General features: G+C 38.3%; 1 long non-coding RNA gene across 4 annotated transcripts in view; it reads left to right on the top strand.

Moving 5' to 3' along the window:
- The window catches only part of LOC112483844, a 161,260-nt gene that overhangs the window by 61,336 nt on the left and 78,888 nt on the right, over positions 1 to 21,036 (top strand). For 3 of the 4 annotated variants that reach the window (XR_003047805.1, XR_003047804.1, XR_003047807.1), the window contains exon 1: positions 12,101 to 12,563. The exons of the other annotated variant lie outside the window; for it this stretch is intronic. This is a non-coding gene — a long non-coding RNA (uncharacterized LOC112483844). Of the gene's footprint in view, positions 1 to 12,100; positions 12,564 to 21,036 lie in introns of those variants that run through there. 4 annotated transcript variants of the gene reach the window in all.

Raw genomic sequence — 21,036 nt, 5'->3', positions numbered from 1 at the left:
CAAATTTAAGACTCCTTTAATGAAATAAAGGAATCATCATAAACACGAACACACAGATATACATATCTAGGAAAAAGTAAAAAGACTGATAAAAATTAGTGTGTTTTTGCATATTATATAACTAATGGGAATTTTATGATAAATAGCAGAACTGGCTTCTATATTCAGGGAAAAGAATGCTAAGGTACAAGTCTGGGATTACACGGTGGGGTGAGCATACTCATTAAACTCATATTTTAGTACCTGTTAGGTGATGAACTAATCAGCTCCAAAAAGGGCAAAAGGCAGTGAGAGAGAGAGAGAGAGAGAGAGAGAGAGAGAGAGAGAGAGAGAGAGAGAGAGAGAGACTGTGCTTAGCCAATGATCTCAGTGAAGAATTGTGAGTACTGCTTTAACACGGGACTTTTGGAAAAATTCATTATTCACAAAGTCCTCTTCTGTAACATAAATATTTGTTTTGGTCAAATTCTTTGAAAATCTCTCTCTCTGAGATTTGAAGAGCATATGTTGCTGCATTGGACTCAATGTATCATGGCCAAATTGAAACAAGAATCCCATACCCACTTCATTAGTGGAATCATTTCCCCCTTGCAGGTTCTAAATCATTCCTGGGACACTGAAGACATTAGCCGAGGTGAAACTATGTGACTTGCAAATGTGCCAGGGGAGGTAGTGCTGAGCAACAAGCCCGAAACACTTTCCGTGCTTGGAAAGAGATAGTGTGTCTCCCCTCACTTCATGTTTTATCTTCCAAGTATTCTTTTGATATAAGCAGTTTTGCTTATTCTACCATTGTTCATTTCTCTCTTGCTTTCTTTGAGGGATTATTTTTCCAGAGGAAAGTGTGGTTCAGGGTTATTTCTAATTCCTAGTATTTATTACTGTTTGGTTACGAATGTCTTTTTACTTTGACAGTGTGTGCCTTTTTTTCCTTCTGTAAGAACTTTATGTGCATCACTTTTCTTCTTTTCATAGACTTCCTATTATAGGCACTGCTACAGCCTAATCAGGCCCAGGACTCAGAGAAGACTGAGGGACGCATAGATGTTACTCATCCCAAGAGCTGGGCCAGCGCAGGTTTATTGAGTAACTTGAGCCAGGCAATGTCTCCTGGGTGCTGGTGATCTAGAGTTTAGTGAGACTCTAGAGCTGGAAGAACTCACAGTCTAGTGTAATTACCTCTTTACATAAATGTATATAGTAAAGAGGTAGTACTAGTTGATAAATGTCAAAAAAGTTTAGAACACATGCCTGGGGTGGGCTACTCAGAAGTGGAGTAATGAAAAATATTATTTTGAAGGACAATTTAAAGTTTTCTAAGTGGAGCAGTAGGGCATTCCAGATTAGGAGATTTATTAGGTCATTAGTTTGTCCATTTGTCCATCCATCCGACTGTCCATCCGTCCATCCATCCATCCATCCATCAATCCATCCATCCAATATCTATTATGTGCTAGAAATATTTTAGATAGTGGTGATACAAAGTGAATAAGAAGGGTCTCTGCCCTCACAGAGTTTACAATAGATGTGGAAACAAGCTGAGATGTTTTTAAGGGCCATGATAGAAATCTACACATGGCACAGTGGGGACATAGCGGGGAGCTACTCCTCCTGGGAGAGGCTTCAGGAAAAGTTTCATAAAGGCGGGTAATATTAGAACAGAATTTTAATAGACAAGTGACTGCTTACCAGGCTCACATGAAAGAGAGTGAAGCAAGAGAAAATCCCAGGCAGAGCATGCAATAGCCTTGAGCATCTTGGGGAACTGCAAGGAATTCAGCCTGATTGGAGCCTCAGGTGTATGTGGTGGGATACAAGAATGGAAAGCCTGAGAAGTGGTGGGCGGGGCATGTCTGGAGGACCATGGACTAGCAGAAAGGTGAGGCCCAGTGAAGTCACTTCTAGACCACAAGTGATTTGACTTGTCTGAGGTCAGGGAAGGAGAAACTAGGGAGGAAGGAAAGGCAACAACAGAAGAGCCTGGAATACTGGCCGAAAGCAAGTGGAGCTTTTCCCTCTCAGTGATGGGGAGACATGTATGCATTAAAAAACTTACACTGTTTTAAAATTTGTATCTGTGAGAATTTACATATGGTAAAGTTTGCTCTTCTTGGTGTACAGTTCTATGAGTTTTGACAAATGCATATAGTCATGTACCACCCCTCACAGACAAATGTAAAATAGCTCCATCATTCCAAAAGAGTGCCTCAGGCTGCCCCTTTTGTGTAAACTCCTCTATTTCGGGCAACCACTGATCTGTTTTCTGTTCTTATAAGTTTGTCTTTTCCAGAACATCCTATAAATGGAACCATATAATATATAACATGTTGAATCTGGCTTCTTTTTCTTAGTGTAATGCATTTAAGATTCATCCATTTGGTGTGTGTATCAGCAGTCTGTTCCTTTTTATTGTCAGTGGTATTTCATTGTATGTATATACTACAGATAGTTTATCCAGGTCACAGTTGGAGGACATTTGGGTTACTTTCACTTTTTGGTGATTATTAAGTAAAGCCACTGTGAATATTCAGGTATAGGTTTTTGTATAAATATAAGTTTTCATTCTTGTTGAGTAAATACCTAGAAGTGGAATTGCTGGGCTATGTGGAGAGTGCATATTGAACCTTATAAGAAACTGTCAAACCGTTTTCCAAAGTGCTTATACCTTTTCATTCCTACTGGAAACAGAAGAGAGATCCAGGTGCTCTGCATCCAGTTCTTGGTATTGTCAGGTGTTTTTCTTTTCTTTTCTTTCTTTCCTTTCCTTGTCTCGTCTCGTCCCGTCCTGTCCCGTCCTGTCCTTTCTCCCTCTCTTTCTCTTCCTTTTTAAAATTTTAACCATTCTCATAGATATGTAAGGGTATGTCACTGTGATTTCATTTAACATTTCCCAAATTACTTGTGATGTTGAACATCTTTTAATGTGCTTTATTTTTTGGCCATCCATATATCTTCTTTGGTGAAGGGTGTCTTCAAATCTATTGCCTATTTTATTGGGTCGTTTGTTTTCTTATTCTTGAGTTTGAGAGTTCTTTATATATTCTGGATATAATTTCTTTATCCGATATATACTTTGTAAATGTTTTCTTTCAAACTGTGGTTTGTCTTTGTATTTTCTCAACAGTGTGTTTGGAAAAGCAGAATCTTTCCATTTTGATATTCTAATTTATCATTTTATTCTCTTGTGGATCCTACCTATATTTTTAAAGAAATCTGCCTAAGCAAGGCTACAAGAATTTTATCCTATATTTTCTTTTAGAAATTCTATAGTTTAAGTTTTATATTTAAGTCTATAATCTATTTTGGGTTAATTTTTATAAGGTTAAAGGTAGGGGTACAAGTTCATTTCTTTTTTCTTTTTAGAAGATGTTACTTTTTTTTAGAGCAGTTTTAGATTCATAGAAAAATTGAGATTTCTCATACACCCCCTGCCCCCTTACACACACATAGCCTCCCCTATTATCAATATTCCTCACCAGAGTGGTAATTATTACAATTGATGAACTTACAGTGACACATCGTAATCACCCAAAATCCATAGTTTACATTAGAGTTTGCACTTTGTGTTGTACTTTATGGCTTAGGACAAATACATAATGACATGTGTCTACCATATAGTATCATATATAGTAGTTTCACTGTCATAAAAATCTTCTGTGCTCTGCCTATTCATTCCTCCACCCCACCTGCTCAGTTCCTGACAACCACTGATTTTTTTTTTCTTTTTTTACTGTCTCTGTAGTTTTGTCTTTTCCAGAATGTAATATAGTGAAATTATACAGAATGTAGTCTTTTCAGATTGGCTTCTTTCACTTAGTTATATGTATTTAAGTTTACTCTATATTTTTTCATGGCTTGATAGCTCATTTCTTTTTAGCACTGAATAATATTCCATTGTCTGGATGTCCCACAGTTTTTTAATTCACCTACTAAGGGACATCTTGGTTGCTACCAAAGCTGCTATAAATATGAAGTAGATTTAATTTCATCCAAGATTGCATTTTATAAAGCTTGCTCTAGCAACAGTGTGGAGAATGTGTTGGAGGAACAAGGAAAAGATTAGGTTGAATGTTTCTCAATTAGTTTATCTCTTACTATTTTCCATGTACCTACATGGAAAAAGCATTTACAACACAGTGATTGCTGTCATACAGGAAGCAATTCAATTGATTTGACCAATCTGAGTGGTAACATATTTAAAAAACATACCATAGCCTATTGGATGTTTGACTCAGTAATTTGGGCATGTGGACACAGTTTGAACCCTTATTTTGACCTAACATTTATTCCCTTCTTTATCAGTTAGTAGATACAAGGAACTTAAAATGAAGAATGTTTCCTTTTTATGTTCCACGATCTGAGTGAAATAATTAGTAGTGTGCTTTGCTAATACTCAAGGTGGTATCATGACCTTAAGAGAAGATGCATTTACTTCGATTAATGGATAAAACGATCTTGTTTTAAGAAAATCCAGGTGTTGGTTTACGAGAGATCAAATCCTGGAGATTAGTTGTCATTTATTCTGTAGGCAGCAAAGATAATATAGGAGACAATTGAGCTATTTCTTTCACCCATTTAAAACCTTTATTTTCAGTGAATAAAGTCTATGTATTTCTTGAATTTCATCTAAAATAATTTAGAGACTATCAAGTGGTGGGTAAAACTAGAGGATAGGAGTTTAGCCTATGGAATCTGACGCTCAGGTACAAATACTAGTTTTGCTAACTGTGTGACATTGGGAACAAAGAGTACTTAAATGCTACAATCTAATTTTCTCCAGTGAGAATAATAATGATGACAATTATATATAAGGTTCTTGTGAAAATTAATTAAAATAGTACCTTAAAATGCTTAACCAATACTGATTTTATAGTATGTGATCAATAAATATGAGCTATTATAAACATGAACAAAATCAATAGCTTACTTTAAAGCATTGTACAAGAATATAACAATGAAATAATACAAGGCTTCCTTCTTCAAGGAGTTTGCAGTTTGCAATCTATTTGGGGAATGAAATTACAACCAGAGATAAGTGTTGTATTTTACTTACAAGATGAGATGAGGCTAGAGTGATTACTGATCCTTGTGTGTATTCGAGAATGCTTCAGGCAAGAGTGACATTCGATTTGGACCTGCGAAGAGGACTAGGGTGCCATCAACGGAGAAGCAGAGAATGACCTAGACATGGGTCCAGAAAGGGTTTAGAGAAAAATTCTCTTGAGGTTAAGAGTAGGAAGAGTAGGAGGTGATGGGGAAAAAATGATGGAAAAAACAAGTAAAGAGCAGATATAAAGCGCCCAGGATGCCAAAGGAGTGAGGTTGGGCTTGGTTCTATTTATTCACAGTGTTTTATAACTTTTTCATATCAGTGCTCTGAAAAAGCCAGCCTGGAAGAAAACTCATGCAAAGTTTTATTTCCCTTCCTTTGGCAAAAAATCCCCAAACAAACCACCCTTGTAAATCATTAATGGCCCATTTTATAAAGGAGATTACAGTCTTGAGAGTTACTATTTTCTATTTAGCAGAGAAATAAAAAGAAGCATATTGAATTATGTGCAATATGAATTGGTCTCTGTGCTCCAGTACCTATCTGGGACAGATTTATAAATACTCAAATCATATAAATGACCATTATTCAGCTCCTTTAATGTTAAAGATCTTTTAACAGCAAAGCAAAGAAACTGAAAGACAAAGTTTTAGGGAAAATAATAGTTGTAGTCTGGAAATCTTAAGATTATTCTTATATTCTTCTGCGTTCATTTATGTTTTCTGCCTACACTGCCAATTCTTAGATCAGTTGAGGAACTGAGAATTTATTTTCCAATTTATTAATCCCTAAGGTAACAGTGAGAACTTGTTATTTGATCACATTTATTGTGCATTTAATTGAGGTAAAACTAACAATTTGATTTTTTAATAATGAATTTAATTCATTTAATTTAGGTAGAACTAATATTCAGAGAATTAATTTCCAAGAAAGATTTAATTAGTTCTAAAACTGACACGATATTCCTTTCATCAAGAGTTTGACGTCTCCTAGAGTAATATTGGGGAGTAGAGTTAGAAAGAGATAACTTTTTTCCTCCCAGATTTTAGATGGCAAGCAATACTCTAATTAACAGCTTGTAGATGAAAGAAAAATTGTCCAAAGAATTAAGTATGGAAACCAACTTTTCCAGTATTCTAAGAATATTTAATTCTTTTAGAGAAGTTTGTTTATATCTCAACTGAGAATTATTTAAATTCTCTATGGCATTTTAAAGTTATTATTGAAAATAAAAATAGAAATACAAACTCCCCCTCACAAACTTTTAAGGGCAAAATTTGGAAGCACTTACAATTTTATTGTTAGCATTGACTGAGTTACCTGCTCCCCTCCTCAATTTGAGAGTCAGCAATGGCTTTCAGAGTTTTCGACTGTAGTACTTCTTTGGGCTTACCCTCCAAAGAGATTTTCTTCTTCCATCAAAACTAACCTGGCTACCATCCTATTTCCTTAATGCTTAGATAAATGACTGGCAGTTCTGTTAAAATATTTTTAGGGTACAGTATTCATTTATTTGTTTACTGATATCTAGTGTCCCAGATATGGGGATGTGTGGCAGATTGTATGTCCTCAAGATGGCTGCATCCCATGTATTCTTCTTCAATGTGTTTTTGACAGTCCCCCACTTGAAAAGTGGGATCTATGTTTTCTCCCCTTGGACTTGGGCAACCTTGTGATTGCCTCAAGTAAGAGAGTGTGGCAAGAGTGACATATGACTTCTGAGGCTAGGTCATGCAATACCATGCATTTATGTACTGCTTTCTTGGGACACTCACACTTGGAGCTTAGCCTCAACACTGTGAGGAAGCCACTCTGAGTCCACATGTAGAAGCCACATGTAGGTGTACTGACAGACAGCCTAGTTGAGGTCCCAGCTCACAGCCATCATGAACCATCAATAAGTGAAGATGCCTCCAGCCTTGAGTCTCCTCAAAAAGCAGATATATGCCATCTATGCTGTACCTTCTCCAAATTCCTAACCTACCAGAATCTATGAGCATAGTAAAATAATTGTTTCAGGCCACCAAGTTTTGGGGTGCTTTGTTGCACAGCAATAGCTAACCAGTACAAAATGGTAGGGTTTATCTACTCCAAATCTATTCTTAGTATTTTAAGAGGCTGTAAAGAAAATTGAAACTATGTTTATTTCTCTTATTTCAACAGGTTTATATTGTGATGGAAAGCTGTAGTTATTGCTTATTCGAACTCCAGGGTAGGACAGAAATGTAAAAATATTGGCCTTCTTATTTTTCTTATGTAAGATCAAATATAAATGATAACTGTCATAATCACCCCCGATATTATCTCCCTAGCTTTGAACAGAGGAGTTGGCTGTACTCTTGTTTCCACTTTTCTAAGGAATGAGAAGTGAGCCTCTTCATTCCCGTGAATGTCTTCAGAATGCGAACCCACATGCATTGTTTTTGGTGCCATTCTCTCTATCATCTCATCTTTTAGAACCAGTGGTGGGCAGTCACTCTGTGGATATTTTGAAAAGAGAATAGAGGGCGTATTTTCTCCTCTTTGCAGCTTTATACTATACTTTGGACAATTGGCTTTTCCTGAACCCTAATGTTCAACATTATAGTTCACCTTATCTGTTCAGGAAGATTGTGAGCGCTCTGTCTTTCTGTCTCTGTCTGTCTCTCTCTGTCTGACTGTCTCTATACCTCTGGGCCTTTTCTCACAGAATTTATTCTACCAAGAATGCCTCACTTCATTACCTAGCTTTCACAGTCTAGTAGAAATTTACTTCCTTCATGAAAGTTGCATGAGTTAGAGGCAACACTTAAAACATCTTAACACCATGTTGGCACTTCTCTTAGCATTCTTAGCACCGATGCCTGTTTCCCTGATTAGGTTTTGATGCCATTCTTGGCAGGGTCACCATTTTATTCTCCTTTATGACCCCTACTGTGGTTTCTCAGGAAATGCTTGTTGAATTCCATAAGGCAGCCTGAGGTAATGCCAAAATTGTGCAATCAGAGTCAAGACTTTTGGCTCTCAGTCTCAATTCTGAGACAGGTCTATAAATAAGTAGGCCCTGGAAATGGTGTTGTGACCCTAGAAGATTCTTCACTTTTCTGAGCCTCAGTTTGCTCTTCTGGAAAATGAAAAATTTCATGTCGGTTAGTGGTTTTCAACTACGTATGCTTTTTCAATACCAGTGCCTAGGGGTCTGACACATCCTTGGTTGTGCAGGCTTGGCTAGATACACAATTAATAAGATGCCTTCCGGTTCCAGAAATTTATGTGGGTTGTTGGATATTGCTTTGGCATGTGGAGCTAGGTGGAAGGAAGTGAGCAGATTGGAATTACAGATTAGCACTTTGGAGGAAAACAGAGTTGAGGCAATTCTCTGAATAATAATAGCTAATATTTATTAAGCCAGGCACTGTGCTGAGGCCTTGAAAAATGTTTTCATTTAATCCTCACAATACTTCTATGAAGCAGGTATTACTATTACTCTTCTTTTATAAATAAAAGAACCAAGGCTTAGAGAGGTTAAATAATGGACCAAGTTACTAAGCACTGGGACTGAGAGAAAACCCAGGCTCTCAGACTCTAGAACCTGTGTTCCTAAATATCTATTGGCTACCTCTCTCTTAGGTTTTGCTTTTGTTGTGGGGAATATGCTTATGTTGCAGGGAGATGGTCATGTGGTTATTAAAAAGTATTGACTTTATTAGTCTTTGCAATTCCTCTCTATTACCAGTGCCTAGCAATTGATGTGTACACTCAATTATAATAATTTTTTATGAAGACAAGGCATGGAGACATGATTGGATCATTTAATTTTTGAAAATTCTAGTATGCCACTCCAGATTCACATGGCGGTGATATCATTTTATTCTATCATATTTACTAGGGCAAATTTTTTTATACAAAAAGAATTTACTTTCTGAAGGAAATGCCTGGAGTTAAGGGAGGACCTGGTGTTACAAGATCACCAAAGACCAGGAAATGTACCAAATCTTGTGGAGACTCACCCGGAGTTCTCATTAGTGGTGAGAGAAATGATATTCTGTAATTGCAAAGATAGAACAATGATAATCCATTTTCATCTGCAAAATGTTTCACCTCATGGAGTGATCAAGCAATTAGTATTTAGTGCACCCCAGACATAGTTCATGTTTCTATATGTGAACAACTCCCAGATCTACCCTTTTACCCCTAATCTCCCTATCATTGTATCATTTGTAGCTCCATCTGTAATGCCTCTGCCTGGTGAAATGGCTTTGGCTCCTGCTGAGCATGTCTGATTTCCCCCTCAGGCTTTTCTAGCACCCAATTTCCTAGTCTTTGTTGGCAGAACTCCTTTGTCCTATGCTCATTTTGTCTTAAGGTCATTTCTGCTCTATTCCTTTATGCTCTATTGTCCAATCGTTGCCCAGTCTGGTGACTTTTATCTCCATGACATTTCTAAAATCTCTTCCCATTCTTTTCTTTGATATCAGGTCCATCTCTTAGATTCAGTAGCTTTAAGATACATCCTTTTCTACAGTGTTCATTCTACCCCCTTGGCCTCTTTTACCTCTGATCAGTAAAAAATTCCTGTCATAAAGTAGTAAAGTGATGCTCTCCCCTCTAAGAATGATGTGAAATAGTGTAAGTGGGTCTGGTGTGATCAGCACTTGTGCTTTGGGTCATAGGAGAGGAAAAAAAGGCAAGGCAATTGGAAAAGATGCCAGTAGGGTAGGCGGAAGGATGGACACCAGGTGTTGGTTAAAGCCTCTGGCTCCTATAAGACTGGCACAATGTGTCAGGGTCAGGCCATTGTAGCTCTGGTGAAGAGAAGGCATGAAGACTTGAATGAGTAAGTCACTAACATCTCAGAGGGTCAGTGCCTCCACCAGTGGTGGCCAGTGTATCTTTCTTATATTATTGGAGGTGACAAAGTTACTCACTAAACAAGTATGTTTCCCAGCCTCCTTGGCAGGAGGTATAGCCACATGTCTGGTTTAGGAGAGTTAAGTAAAATCCTGGTACTTACAAGAATGCTACTTTAAAGTAGTTTACTGATTGGGAAGGGCTCCTTTTTCTGCCTTTCTTCTCCTCTCTTCTATTACCTGGCATGCCAAATGTTGGAATTTCAATAGCCAACCTGCACTCCACAATGCTTGGGAGTAGAAGGTATGCATAGAGTATTAGTTTTCTATTGCTGTGTTAACAAATTACCACAGATTTTGTGGCTTAAAGCAACACAAGCTTATTATCTTACATTTTCTCTGGGTCTAAGGTCTGGGTATAAGCTAGCTGAATTTTCTGTTCAAACTGTCATAAGGCTGATATCAAAGTGTCAGCTAGGCTGTGTTCTCATCTGGAACTTGGGCTCCTCTTCCAAGATCATTCAGAGTTTGGCTGAATTCAGTTCCTCGTAGTTGTGAAACAGGCGTTAACTTTCTTGCTAAGCTTATAGAGGCTAATTTCAGGTTCTAGCCACATGGCCCTCTCATCCTTGGCAACTTTCTTAAAAGCCATCTTTTGAATCAAGATGAGAAAGGTGTAAAAGCCAGCTTCCTTTTGGAAGAGCCCAGTACATTTTAAAGGTTCACCTAAGTAGGTCAGGTCCACCCAAGAAAAAAAAAATCTCTTTTTTGATTAAGTCGGAGTCAACCAATTTGGGACTTTGATTGCATCTGTAAAATCAGGAGCAGGCTGGCATCTCTGCGGAACTTATGTGTTCACTCTCAGATCCAGTGCCTACCTTCCCCTTGGACTTGGTCGATTGCAAGTAGCTTCCTCTATAAACTACTTTCTGAGGCTTCCTTGCCAACTGGCTTTGGCTCAGCCTGTGTGAAGCACTGAAGGGTGTAGTGCAGAAGAACCAGGATATCTCTTCTCCTCTCCTCTCTTTTTGCTTCAAGCGCTGCACTAGAAGAGGCCACGTCTTCTTTACTGGGAGCCACAGATCCCAAGGAGTGGCTCTGGCTCCTGGCTTTGGTAACACCATCTCTTCCCTTTCTCTCCCCTCTTCTTGGTACCAGCTTCTTGATGCTGCCAATTGCTGGATTCACTGTTCCCTATGTACCTTTTATCTCTTACCTAGCTTTTGCAGCTAGTTTCTGTATTAAATTCCTAATATCAAACTACTTGGTATGGGCTGTTTTCCTAGCTGGACCCTGACTTAGACATGTATTTATTGTAAAAATTTGGTCAAAGAAGAATTTTGTAAAAAAATACAAAGAAGAATATAAATATTAGTAGTGACTAATCCTACTACCCAAAGATAATTATGGTTAACCTTTTGGTGTGATCCTTCCAGTTTATTTTGGTGTGATCCTTCCAGTTTATTTTATAACCATATATGAAACAATTCATTTCTTTATTATTATTCAATAACATAATTTATTATATAAAATAAATAGCTATGCATTTTTATATATGCATCTTATGTTAAAATCATCTTCTATAACATGATTTTTAAATGGTTATTTGTATAACATCAAATGACTGTGCTAGAACTTATTTAACCAGTCTTACTCATTGGTTATTTAGATTGTTTCTGATATCTTGCTATTGTAATAATATGGCAAAAATTAATAAACAGATACTTTATTTAAAATGGAGTTGGGAAGCTAGAAGTGAGAATTCTCAATCATGGCTCACTCAATGCACACTACTGACCCCAATAGGAAGAGACATAGCTTGCATCTCTGATAGGAAGTGATATTGCCTTACTACCTCAGCAGGCAAAAGGAAAGATTCCTTTTTGCCCAGTAACAACTAAGGCCATCAGAGACTGCTATAACTCAGCCAATGAAAAGTCACTACACTTCGAACTTTCAGTTTCCTCCAATGGACTCTTTCTTTGCATCAGCCACTCTCAGGTCTATAAAAGAGTGTTCTTCTCCTTTGTTTCTCTAGACTTGCCTGTGGTTCGTCTTTAGAGCTCATGTCCTGAATTATGATTTGTTGTTGTTCCCAAATAAACCCATTTGGCTGGAGAAATATCTGGCTCTCTATTTTTTAAGCTCAACAATACTCTATGCCAATTTCTGAAATATATTTCTGATTTATAGGTTCCATTCTTTAGGATAAATTCAAAGTGTGACTGCTATTAGAGCAGGGGTTTTATCTGGTTTGTTCGCTGATGAATTCTCAGTGTCCACAATAGTACCCGCCCAATAGTGGGCATTCTTGGTGAGATGGTGAAGCGAAGTGGGATGACTGTTGAGGGACGTGTTGAGGCATATCATACATGTTGATATGCCTCTCTTTTGAGAGCCAGGGCTGATTCATCACCCAGAAAGCATTTGGCTCAGTACTGGCCACCTTCCTGATGAATTGTACATGATGGAGCCTTCAGGCTACCACAGCTGCTGAGGGTCATTCATCTGGTGGAATTTGCCTTGTTGCAACTGCGAGCCAGCTGGACCGAAAATGAAGTCCAGGGCTGTGTGAATTCCTGTGAAGTCTACTCCCGCTCACCCAGGATATCCGTTGGCTGCTTTACTGAGGCTGTTGTAACTGTGCTGTGCCAAATCTCAGGCCCTACCACAGCTGGACGAAGGTACAGGAGTGGGTGCTTCCGGTCCTAGATCTTCCAGATGGAGTTCTCAGGCATCCTCAACTCTGAACTTTTGAAAACTGAGATTTTCTTAATTTAGGGCTTTCAACTAAACTCACAAACAATGCACTATTTTGAAAGTTAAACCTGGTTTCAAAGAGAGACTTGAGTAGTTATTAAGGAAGTTTTGTCCTTTCTGGTAAAGGAAGTTACTTTCTTTACTAAGTTACCAATTGATTAAGGTTAAATTAAGATTTTTTTTTTCTCCTCCCAGAAAGTAAGGTACCCACAGGGGGCTGGAACTTTAGGTCTCAACATTTATCTTGGTTTGCCTAAGCCCAAATACATGACTGTGCATCCCAAGCTAAATAACAATAATAGGACAATAAAATAAAAACCACAAGATAAAATGGAATGTGGAGGACAAGCATATTTTATGCCAGGGGTTAAACTGCAGCATGAGGATGTATCCGGACATCTCCAGTCCTGAATACTCTGGTCACCATTAACGAATTCCAGATGATTTAAAGTACTAATTGCATTCAATAATTATTTAGTGATCTCATATTATGTGCTCAATGTCAGAAGCTGCCTCTAGGGAGTTTCACCTTAAGAAGACAGAGTAGAGGTACAAATTCATAACTCAGTAAACAATAAATAGCTTGGTTTGGAGCCCAGGTTTGGATTGCTTGGTTCTAGTGCTTACTCGCTAGGTGCTCTTGGGAAAGTTATCTGTTCTCTCTTGGCTTTAGTTTCCTAGTCTGTAGAAAGGGTGTAAGACCCTGCAGAATTGATGGGAGAATTAAATGATTTACCATTTGTAATGTATTTGGAACATTGCCTGGGACATGGGACACCCACTTTGCTGCTCTGTACTTTCTTTCCAATGCCAAGTTTTCCTTCTGGGTGAAGTTGGGCGGTAGATAACCAGGGTCATTGTGACCCTGTCTGTTTTTGGAGTGTGTCCCCTTAATCTGCAGAGACTTTATAGCTTCCACCTCTTTGTGACCTCTTGACCTTGCTTTTGAAAGACTTGGCCTTTGGTCTATCCCCAGCTGAGGATTGATGCAGCACTAAGGTAAGTACTGTGGGAGGTAGGAAATTATAAGAAATAGTCTTCTCCTGATATACTGAGCTTGTGAGGGTCTAAAACATCTGGCTTAGGAAGAGATAGATGCTTTAGAGAAGAATGCTAGCATGAATATGAGGTTCTCAGAGTCCACATCCTTAGAATTAGTGACCCTTAGCAGTTGGATAGTCTGCCAGATGAAGACTGTGGACTTCCAGAAAATCCAGACTTTCACCTAAATTCAGGATTCTTTGGACAGTGTACCTTGAGAGACAATAATTAAGCTTCTGCTCTAATGTTTTATTCATTTGTTCATTCGGTCACTTGTTGAGCTAGGCCAGTCATAGAGATCTCACTACTTATCCTATCAGATACTACAGTAAATCCACCCAAATAATTTCCAATTGATGGTTCTTATTCTGATTTTGCAAAAAGCAAGTCAAATCTCTATTTTATATTTTTAATGGCATATGTTATATTCCTAAATCTTTTCCTTTTCAGACTCGTTCCAGATTCAGATCATTCAATATATATGGCAAGATCTCCCCAGTCTCTGCCATTCTGTTTGCTTTGCTTGAGAAGAATCTCAGTCTGGAAATCTCATTTTTAAAACTCTGCACAAAGATTTAGTCTCAATACACCACATATAAAATAAATCTCCTTGATGCTTTACATCTAGTTTTAGCTTTTAAAGAAAAAATTTTAAATGAGCCATTATCCACCCAGGTTTCTTCCACCCAATAGTTATATGATGGGCTCTGTGAACCAACACACAGCTATTTATATGAATTTATTTTAAATAACTTCAACTTACTCACCCTCTGGTATAATTTTGAATTTACCAGTTAGAGATATTTGTGCCATCTGTAATTTTGATAAGCATGAGACTGAATAAAAAAAGGCAAAGATAGCACACTCCAGCACTTACTTCACTACAAATTTTGCTCTGAGATGAATATCCACCTAATAATTAACACTCTTTGGCTTTTGGATTCGACTAGTTGATACTTCTTGTGAATCAGAGCCTTGAGTCACTATCTAAGTTTCAAGGTCTTCACTTATTAGCAGAATAATGTTGAGAGATTTATAGAACCTCTCTGAACCTGAGTTTCAACAACGGTAAAGTGGAGAAGTGTCTACCTACCAGAGCTGAAGTGAGGCATAAGCAAGATAAATTATGTAAAAGGTTTATCTCAGTGCCAAACAAATGGTAAACATTTACTAAATGTAATTTATTTTATATGTTATTTCATTTCTCCATCATATTCACCAGTTATCACAAAGGCTGAAATTTCATTATCATAGTTATAATATTTTTCTATCTTTGGTTTTCTGGAGCTTATTTTATTTTTGAAGACTTTAAAAAAGTTGATTGACAATGATCTTGAAATAAGCCTAGAGATTGTTTGAAGAAGCAACTGAAAACAATTCTGACTTCCTGTAGAGCACCAGATTAGCCCACTGATAAAAACAAATAATATCATTAATTGGCATGTTGGGAAGGGGAAAGCTAATCTGACTCCGTGCGAGCTGAGAGTCAAACCAGGAAGTCAGACAATAGTTTTTTTTCTTTTTAATTTGATACGCAAAAATTGAAGATCTCACAGGATAACTTTTATTAAATTAGATTACAGAATATTCAGCGCAATGCAGGATTGCAGCTCAGAATGTGGTGGCTGATTGTTGCCTTTACCTTGGACATCACTTATCTGATATCATAATAATGATTGAGGGCTTCTGGGGTGAGACTGCCCTGGCTCCACCATTTATCCCTTTGGGTAAAGTCGCAGCTGAAACCTTGGGCTGAGTCTGTTTGTTCATCATTTAAATGGTGTCAAGAATAAACGATGGTTTGAGGATTATAGGAGAAAAGGCATCTAAAATGCTTATTATGGCTTCTAGCCCATAAATGGTGACCATGATTTTAATTATGCTAAGAGAAATTTCAAAAAGGAACTGCCCACAAAGCACCGCTTATTTCTAACTGAAAATTATAATTGGTACCTTTTTGAGAATACTTGCTTTTTTCTGGTCAAGGGTATAACACTGTGACTGAATGACAGAAAGAGAGTGCTTTCTATTAGTGGCCTTCAGATTTACCTTTCACTAGAATTCAGCTTATTAGCTGCATGGGTAACTCCCAGAGCCAGGAAAACATGTCCTATATATGACACCACTGTCAAGCTGAGGAGACAGATGTTTCTTGGCTTCACCTCTCTGGGATTTAATAGCTTCTGAAGGTTAGCCCTTATTGACTCATTAAGCCGTGTCCTCCTGAGGGTCACTGGTGGCGATGCTGTGTTAACCCCGGCAAGCAGCGGTCACCAGATCTTTACAAAGGGAGACATTGCATTTGAAAGAAGACAGGTGATACAACACACATGCCATCCTCAGATGGCCAAGGTTCCCTGGAGACGAGGGAAAAAAATATATGTTTTCTTAAAGGATTAGAAAAGAAAATCCGTCTTCTTTCTGTGTGACTCATTGGTCGGAGATCTCAAAATTTTTATCCCTCGTTCTTTCTCTGTCTTTATTCTCTTTATTTGCTAAAGAGTACTACTTAGATCCAGCATCTAGGACAGTGAGCATCCTAGAGGTAGTGCTGCAGTGGCCATGGCCAGGACAGTAATAAAACCCACTGGGAAAGGAGGGAAAAACAATGTTATTCTCTCTTTCAATGAAGCATTTGAAATAATTGGTTTTATTTTTGCCTTTCTCTCTCTGGTGTCCCATATATGTTGTAATGGGAATGGAAATCATTCCATTTGATGTTTCCAACTTAATTATTCCTAATCTGTTTTGATGTGCTTCGATTCTTTTCTTACTGGGTGGAGGTACCTAATTTATATGCTGCTCTACTGCTGGTTCCCCAGGTGCAAGTCACCCTTCCTGTCTTGTCACTCCCTTGGATTTCAGGCTGTTTCTGGAACAGAGGTGAATGTTTTGGGAGAAAGTGTGCTCTCAGCATCAGCAGAGAATGTTTACTGCTTGATTGTAAAATGGTTCCTCGAGAGGTTCTATGACATTTTCATAGCCAGTGCTGGCTTCCGATGAACATCCTTTGGTAGGTATCAGAAACCAGCTCTGTAGTAATCTGTTCTAGAACTTCGTTAAGCTTGAGCTTTATGATAATCTGTGTACACTTCTAATTATCTCGTCTAATATTTTCTCCGGAACTATAGATTTCAATTTATTCAAAGGGAAAAGCTGCTAGGTCCCTTGGGCTTCTAATCTGTTTTACATGGTTCACTCTATGCTTTCTAATTTGAAGAAGATTTTCTTTGGTGGCCAGATAAGGAGCAGGTTTCCTGTTAGTTGTGAGAAGAATGGTCAAAAGGTCAGGATATTGATGGGGTTAGGTCTGTGCCCTCCAATATGGTACCTATGGCTTGTGGCTACCATATTGGATAGTGAGCATATAGAACATTTCCATCATCACAGAAAATTCTATTGGACAGGAGTGGGTTAGGTCGTCAAAAGAGTAGGACCCTCTGCTTGGAGGTCTCCATCAGTAGAAGCAAAAAGAGTACTTTATGTTCTTTAGGTTTCCAAACACCCCCCCCCCTCCTCTGCCATCTCCCTGCCAACATTTATCTTCTTTTCCTCCTTGCCTGCCTTGGGACCACCAGGACTACTCTCATCACCTCACTCATCACTTGAAGCCCAGGACTGTGCCGCCATCTTTATTCTTAGACTCCACTTCCCCTACGACTCTACCTCTCCTTCTTAAATGATTTCACTGGCCCTCTGGAATTTAAGGTCAACTGTTATAATTCCCCATATCGTCAAGTCTTCACTGAAATCTCTCTTTACCTTCTTGCTCTCTCTAAGACACTGCTTCTTTGCAGTGCTCTCAAGAAATTGCTATTTTCTCTCTTTCTTGTTGCATCACTGGACCTGGAGGTGAGGTTGGTGGGTTCTTTTGCTGCTCATTTCTATCTCTACATAATACTCTTTCTCCTCACTAAAATCACTCAGGTACAAATTGTATGTCATCAACTTAATTCACCCAGTAGTCCCCAATTCCTTGTTTCAGTAAATTAGCACGTCTTGGATCACTCAGCCTGATTTTTGAAGATGTTAGCTTTAGCTCATTGCCAGTCCCTCATCACTCTTTCTTTCTTAATTGTTGACATTTTAAATATACGTGTAGAGGATTCTTGACTTTCTCTCCTCCAATGATCTCGTCTTCCATCTTATCTCAGCAACTCCCTCTCACAGTTAGTCATAGTCCGGTAAACCTTATCCTTATCCTTAACTTCAACTTACCTTGCTAGAAACTTAATTCCAAATGTTCAATTCTCTGATTACCTTTTTCATCTTCATAGCCCACTTGTTTGACTTCAGGACCTTCAATCTAGTGTCTCCACCAAAGTCAAACACCAAAGGCAGCTCCACTGGGTGGATGAATCAGAAAGAGGATTTTTCTTGGTTATGCAGTTCCATTCCAGGGTTTGTGACTTGGAACACAGACTGGATTTCAGCCCCTTTTCAGCTAGACACTTTTGTGTAGTGTACCAGCCTCACATTGTACATGAAAGTCCTGTTTTAATCCATTCATTCTATCACATTTTAACTGTTCTCCATCAGCATCCTCATGATCTTGCCTCCATCTTTACGTAGTCTAAATTATGTGACCAATCATTATCGCCCCTTTGTTTGCAACCTCAACTCTCATGACTCTCCCTTGTTTTGCTGTACTCTCTTGATGAAACTCTAACCCTGGTTATTTCAACTCATTTCCTGCCTGCTCCATGCTTATAGTTTTGCAATTAGCATGGCTAGGGAAAAAAACACTTAACCATGCTGCCTATTCTCACTTCAAATTCATGCTCACTAACTTTAAGTAGGCCATAATTCCACCCATCAATCGTACTGTATTTTCTTATTAAATTTAATTTTCTATTTTCCTGGAAAATTCTTTCATTTTCTCTTCTTTCTCTTCCAACCTTTAACATATCCTCTCTCACTCAGTTTCAGCTGATGATCTTGCTTCCACGTCAGTGAGGAAATTGAAGCCATCAGAAGAGCACTTCCAAAATTCTTCCCAGCACACCTACCCTCCCACCTGCATCTGTGTCCATACACTATGCCTTCTCTTCTGCTTGCTCACGCTCCACTTGGAGCCCGGATCTCATCGTTCTTGCCTACTGAAGGATATTGCTGCGGGAATTTCCCCTACTCTCTTCTTTACCACCAAATAATGCCTTTCCTTTGGATCGTTCCTATTAGAATGTAGACATTATTTCCTTCTTCTTAAACATAGCCCTCCATAGGCCCCATTTCCTCTTCAGTTATTACTCCACTTTTCTATTTCCTCTTATAGAAAAACATCTTTGATCGTGTTGTCTGTACTTGAGATCTCCAAGATTCTGGTCAGGCTTTTACCTCCCCACTGCACCAACAGTGCTTCTGTTAAGGTCATCAGTGTTACCCATATTGCTAAATCCCGAGATAAATGATCATTCTTCTTCTTCTTGCCTGTTAGAGGCATTTAACATAGATGGTGTCTCTTTCTTAGAATATTTTTCCACTTAACTTTTAGGACACCTGCTCTTCTGGTTTCTTCTTACCTACTTTTCTCCACAGTGACTTCTCTTTTACTGGTTCTTCCTCATCTCTAACTTCTAAGTATTGGAATGCCCCAGGGTCAGTCCTTGGTCCTCTTCTCTTTCCTATTGCTCTTTACCTGATCTCATATGGTCTCATGGCTTTGAGTAAATTATTATGCTGATGATTTTCAAATTTATGTCTTCAGTCCAGAAGCTTCCCAGAATGTTAGACTTCATACTCCAATTGCCTACTTAACATCTCTACTTAAGTATCAAATAGGCGTCACAAATTGAATAAGATCAAAGTGAGCACCTGATATGGATCTCTTCACTCCAAAAACCTGTTACCCCCATAGCCTTTTCTATCTCTATAATGGCAATTCCATTTTTTTTCGGTTGATTGGCCACAAACCTTGAAGTCAGTGATTTATCTGGAATCATTGATTTATCTTTTTTTCTCATAACATCAACAAATCCTATTGGTGCTGCCTTTAAAATATATCTAGAATATAATCACTCCTCACTTCCTCTATAGCTATCGCACTAGATGGGCCTTCACATCATCTCTTATCAGATATTCATAATAGCCTCCTAACTGGTCTCTCTGTTGTCATACTTGCTCTGTTTTAGTTTGTTTTTCACACAGTAGCCAGAATGATCTTTCTCACACATAAGCTACATTGTGCCATTCTCTCACTTATTACCCTGCAAAGGCTTCCCAGCTCACTCGGAATAAAAGCCAACATTCTTTCCATGACTTGCTAATGATCTGGTTCCCTGTCAGCTCTATGGTCAATTAACCTCTAGCCTCCTCTCCTACAAGTTTTCCTATCTTATTTTATTTCAGCTACACTGTTCTATGAAGCCACCAGACAGACTACTGCCTCAGGACATTTGCACTTGCTATTCCTATGCCCCAAATGCTATTCTTTCAGATATCCAAATAGCTCATGCACTTACTGCCTTCAGAACGTCATTCAAAAGTCTCAGTGAAAGCTTTCATAGATACCTGGTCCAAAGTTTCATTCTCTTATGCATATTTCTGTCTTGTCCTTGCTTCTCTTTCTTCTCTGCTTAATTTTTCTTCTTAGTACTACTTGTTACTATCTAACATAACATATACTTTATGGAAAATCTGACTTTCCCACAAGAATTTAAGCTCTGCCAGAGTGAGTTTTTTATTAGTTGGTGTTTCTTTTGCTCACTGCCATATCTCTAGTGCCTAGAAAAGTGCCAATATTTAGTAAATCTTTGTTAAATGACTAATTGAAGGTAAAATGGAATTGGCCAGTATTGCCTCTTTTTGTAATTAAGAGCAGAGACTTGAAATTTCGCCTGTGTAATCTTGCGTAGGTTACTTATTCTGTTTCTTTCTGTGTAAAATGGGGTAAGAAGAGTTCCTGCTATATAGGGTTGTTGGAGGATTAAGTGAGATAGTATATGTAAGGAAATACATGTAGATTAGATATGCAGAGATGAAACATAAAGAGTAAGGGCACAGGAAGTCTTCATGCTCATCATTATTGTCCTCTGCTAATTATGTCATCTTTCCATCTTCCCATTACATTTTCCTTACGGATTGATTAAAAGCACAATGTAAAACCATTTATAGGAACCCCAACTCTGCTGCTCATTAGCTGTGTGATTTAAGGCAATTTACTTAATCTTTCTGAACCTCAGCTGTCTCACCTTTTCAATAGAGATAATACATACTTACTTTGCAGAGTTGTGGTAAGGATTAAATGTTGTGTAAGAACGGGTTTGGTATCTCTTCCTGACACATAGTAAATGCTCAATATATAATAGCTCTTAATACGTTGTGGGGATGCAGGATATGGAGGACGCATTCTGGCAG

The sequence above is a fragment of the Pteropus alecto genome, unplaced genomic scaffold (assembly GCF_000325575.1).
Source record: "Pteropus alecto unplaced genomic scaffold, ASM32557v1 scaffold196, whole genome shotgun sequence".
NCBI classification, from domain to species: Eukaryota; Metazoa; Chordata; class Mammalia; order Chiroptera; family Pteropodidae; genus Pteropus; species Pteropus alecto.
This window is presented reverse-complemented; position numbering and strand designations above follow the sequence as displayed.